The sequence below is a fragment of the Heliangelus exortis genome, chromosome Z (genome assembly GCF_036169615.1).
Source record: "Heliangelus exortis chromosome Z, bHelExo1.hap1, whole genome shotgun sequence".
Lineage (NCBI taxonomy): Eukaryota > Metazoa > Chordata > Aves > Apodiformes > Trochilidae > Heliangelus > Heliangelus exortis.
The window spans coordinates 51,497,941-51,502,754 of NC_092454.1; the positions used below are offsets into that span (position 1 = coordinate 51,497,941).

The window sequence follows — 4,814 nt, forward strand, 5'->3', positions numbered from 1 at the left end:
ACTATGTATGGGATGGTCTGATACCATGTCTCATGGAGCCACTGCAACCTCAGGAGTGCACTTGCTGGGGTATAGGGAAGTTTTTTAGCAGTTTTGCCCTCTCGATATGTCATGGCCTCTCCTTTTTTTGATGTGATACTTATTCCTCATTTAGATCAGGACATGTTTTCAGCTTTTGGTGTTTATTTTTTTCCCCAAAGCCTCCCTGGATGTGAGGCAGGCTCTAAGATTCACTAAGAAAACATTTGTTGACCCCATGGTGATGCAAAAGATACAAACCAAAGGCTTGGAATCTCTACAACAAAACATGGAATTTATGAGAATTTTCAAGTCAGCCTCATGATTCGGACTCATGAGATCTTGATGTTTGGGGATGACAATGTATTCAAGCCTCTTTCTGTGCTTGCCTTTCACTGCCTCTTGGCCCCAGCTTAACAGCTGCATCACGAATTTAACACTTGCGCTCTGTCTTGTTACTGAAATAATGGTTTGCTGATTTTGAGGTGTGTGTGGGGCTGGAAGTCTGGGTACAAATTTCCATGGCTATTTTTAAGCTGCATGCATTGCCAATAAACTAAAAGCTGGTGATTTCTGAGTTGCTGATTTGTCTGCATGTTCACAAGCAGGAACACAGACTGGCTCCATTTTTCCAATTCAATTTTGCACGCTTTTATCCTCTGATGTGGACGAGGGGCCCTGTTATAATGCAATTTAATTTGAAACAGCCAGACCATTAGGACTGGAAAACTGACTACTGAGTCACTTATGTTCAGAACATTTTAAAATGCTCCTTTGTCCTGGTACTAACCCTCATGATGGCTTCGTGCCACCCACTGGCAAGATGCAGCAGGCAATGAGAGTAAACATAGTGCATTTTTTAAACATGAGATGTGCTCCCTGGGGGAATTTAGGTCAGATTCTGACCTTTACAGAATCTGGTCTAACTCCACAGATTTTCATGGCATTCTTCTGAAATTGTTTGCAGTGGAAAGAAAAAATGGTTTTTTGGAGATGGACTTTGGGCCCTAAAAGCAAACTTTTTGTTCACAGAGGGAACAGCTTGCTCCAGCACAGGTAGTCTGTATCTGCATTCAGCCATGAAGGATGGATCAAGAGCCTTCTTTCTGTGCACGAAGTAAATTAGATAAAAAAATTTTTGTGAAGGTAATGAAGAAATTACTTTTTAAAGTTGTAGAGGGCCATGTTGTATGAACTTACTCTAATTTATTTCACTCAACCCTTGATTACTACAGGAAGAATATTTAAAACACATCTGTAATTAAAATCTTTGCACCTCTTGAAAAGAAAAACTCAATTAAACCACTAGGAAAAAAAAAAACCTAACCCCATGAAATTACTGGCATGGCAATACCTTTTCACTCAGCACATGAGCATAAGTCATTGCCATGGGATGTGTTATGATCCAGATACATTAAAGGTAAAAAAAATGCAGAACAGCTAGTAAGGTGGGAGAAGGTTCCATCAAGAGCTATTACGGCTGATGGCCTGGGCATGACCTCTGGATCAGGAAATCATCACAGCTGGACTGTGGGTAAGGTCCCCAGCATTTTAAAATGGTTCTTTCTTGTTACTTAGCAGCTGCCAATAGCCATTGGCAGACAGGATTTTGAGGTAGATACAGCTCTGTTAAAAGTACAGGTATTTAATGTTCTTCTGAGGAGAAGATGGATCATCACATGGAAAGGTGGTCATGGTTTATGCCTTGTGGCAAACTTTAAATTATCAGAACTAACTTCATTATCTTTAAATTATTGCACCTTGTTTTGATTATTTAAAATAAATTTTCAGAAGGAAAATATCAGCGATTTTTTTAAATCACACAAAAAATTCGTGCTCTGACTTTAAAATCAGAAGCACATTCATGGGTACGTTTCTTAGGTAGTTTAGAATATTTTTTTCAGTGGAGAAGAATATGTTTTAAATTAAGATTTTTTTTAAGAAAATAACTTCTCTAACTTTTGAAAACTTTTGGGTCTGTGGGCAGAAAGCCACCAAATGCCCAGGTACTCTTACTCCATAGATAATGCTGTATTTTACTGCCTTTGGAGTGAGGTGTTGAAAAACAGTGTGGAGCTACACATTAGCCCAGACTCTGTATTATGCTGATTAGTACCATAAAGAATAAAATTCCTTGTGTCTCCCTTTAATGTCCTTTGTAGGCAAATTTTCTGTGAACTCAAAATGGAATCCTGCTATTTGTCTTTTGTGGTAGTTAGACCTCTGTAAAGACTTAAGGGGTGAGTATTAAACTTAAATAGCCTTTTATTGGCAGTAGTGTTTTTCCTAAGGATTTTCACTTTGATACAATTCCTGTGAGTGGATGGGGAGGATCCCTTTGAAATAGTTAAAGTTTCCTATAGTGTGAATCTAGAGGAGATATTTCTGAAGATAAATGGTAAATTATACCATAGTCTTATTGGCAGAAGAATAAAAGGGTTAGGTTGGCATCTGTTTTGTTTTTCAGTAATCTTTGTTGAACTTAATTACCTGTAAATTATACAACCCCAGGGCAGGTTGGACAATAGAGAGGAGAAACCAAGTTAATATATATACACTTCTCTGTTAACAATCACAATAGTGATCAAGGAGCCTGATTAATTTTGACTTGGCATCGAGGAGCAGCTGGCATTTTAAATTCTCCAGCTTGTTTTCATCACGTCTCTGTGACTCAGACCTACTGCATAGCTTTTTCATTCAGCTGTCAACAATAAGGACTGAAGAAGCCTTCTTGAGAGCTGGGGAAGGGGAAGGACTGGCACTGCACCCTGCACTCACTGCTGCATGGAGAGAGGATGGGGGGAGGACCCTTTCCTAATGATGCTGGGCATTGGCATGGCTGTCTCTGTGTGGCACAGTGTGGGACAGGGGATGGTGCATTGGATCCTTGTTGCTGCCAAAATATCAGCTTGGTCTCCTACCAGTGTGGGCTCCCCAAAACTCCAACATGGGAAAATTACCACCAATACCCCTATAGAAAATTCTTGCCTTCCCTCCATTCTTCCTTTACCCATTTGGAACTGGGTAAAGAAAAAATGGAAACATTTGAAAAAGATGGAAAGAAAGAAAAAATGGAACATTTACGCCACAGTATTTCCTTCTTACCATAAAATGTGAAAATGAACATTGATCTCATCTCTGGGTCTGAAATGATTCATTCTAAATGATGGAGACCATCAATATTTACAGAGACCATAAGGGCTAGAAACTCATGCCTTCTCCCACCCAAGAGCTGGGAACCTTCCTGCCCTCTGCCTGGGTTACTGTAAGGCATTTATTTCAAGTTCTGGACGGGTGTGCGCCCTAAACTCACATTATCCTAGCTGACTGGAAGGGTAATTCATGTCACTTTTAGAGCTCTCAAATTTCCCCAGATATCTCCTCCTCCTTCGTGTCTCTACTAAGAATCCCTTTGTACTGAAGCAGTTTAGCTTTGGGTGAATATAAAGATATATGGAGAACATTCATGCTCACAAATGACAACTTTTCCTGAAGATGTGTTATAGATACAGCCCATGTCAGCCTGTAATGACTGTAGTTCTGGATGTCAACTGGGCAAAGCAGTGAATCAGCCAGTGGGTGCATCCCAATGAGCTCTGTGCACTCCATGTGGTCTCTGCTGATGCAATCTGACAGCCACCATTCTGCACTCCTCCAAAATGTTCCTTTGTATGAGCCTTCAGCCTTGCCGTACTGCTGCAGGAGGCCACCAGGCATGGGGCACCAGAAGAGTCTGAGAGAAAAGAAAAAAAAGAGAAAAAAAAAAAGAAAAAGAAAGAAAAAAGAAAAAAAAATATAGCCCAGCTTCATCCCACCTAGCATTGCATCTCTCAGTTCTCTGCTCACATACACCAGCAGTGATTTGTCACTGTGTCTGCTCCCAGTGGTAGCCAGGGTCTGAGTGTGGTCCCCCTGCACCTGCAGCACCCCAGGGAGGTGGCTGCTCTTGGCTAGGAGAAGTGGCATTCTCAAATATGTGGTTTCTTTCCAGGGTGGGCCTCTTTCCATTGGCACGAGGGCACTGTACCCTTGGCAAACATTTGTTTTAAAATGCATTTGAACAAACCGCCTCTGCACAGTTCTCCAGGGCTGGCTAGCACCTGTCTCCCTTCCAATAAACATGGTGGGATGAAAGTGGTGTTGATGAGCTTCTTCCTTTATGTCTTAAGGTCTTGTCCATTTGACAAATAAGCATCTCCCAGCAGATGGTGGAGAAAACAACTGTGATATAGTATGAGGAAGGGTGCAGTGGATAGCCAGAGATGGAAACATGGGTCTCAGAGAAGAATATATGTGCACGGTTGAAATAGAGATCAGACTGTTTATGGAAAAGAGCTATTGAAACCCAGCATGAAGGCAGAAATCCAGATGCTTGGGCTGCCATTACTCCACACCAGGCTGGCAGAACATGGCAGCTGGAGCAGCAGCATTGCAGGGAGCTGCCAGGGACCCAAAGGCTGATGCAAACACAGACTGTGAGAAACATTTTCACTCTCTAGTGTCATTGACCACAGTTTGCCACAAATGAAGAGCAAAAGTCCCATATCAGTGTAGAGCACTGCCTCGATACCAATGACTTTATCCACATGGTTTATACTTGCCTACTGATCTAATGCCAAGTTGAAATCAATGGGCTGCCTCAGATTTTGCAAGAGCATGGATATCTTTGTAGTTCTTAATGGGAGGTGCTGGGAGTGTTAGTCCAGCATCTATAACTCATGAGTAGGCTGCTTCAGGATACACAAGCCAAGGGGCTGATCCTACTTTTCAGTGTGTTCTATTCTGCTGTGGATTCT

General features: G+C 41.7%; 1 long non-coding RNA gene across 1 annotated transcript; it reads left to right on the forward strand.

Annotated features, from left to right (window-relative positions):
• The first annotated feature begins 999 nt into the window (after positions 1-999).
• Positions 1,000-3,005, forward strand: LOC139789854 (uncharacterized). Its single transcript, XR_011723266.1, has 3 exons — positions 1,000-1,164; positions 2,181-2,258; positions 2,707-3,005. It is a non-coding gene; the product is annotated as an uncharacterized lncRNA (long non-coding RNA).
• The last annotated feature ends 1,809 nt before the right edge of the window (positions 3,006-4,814 follow it).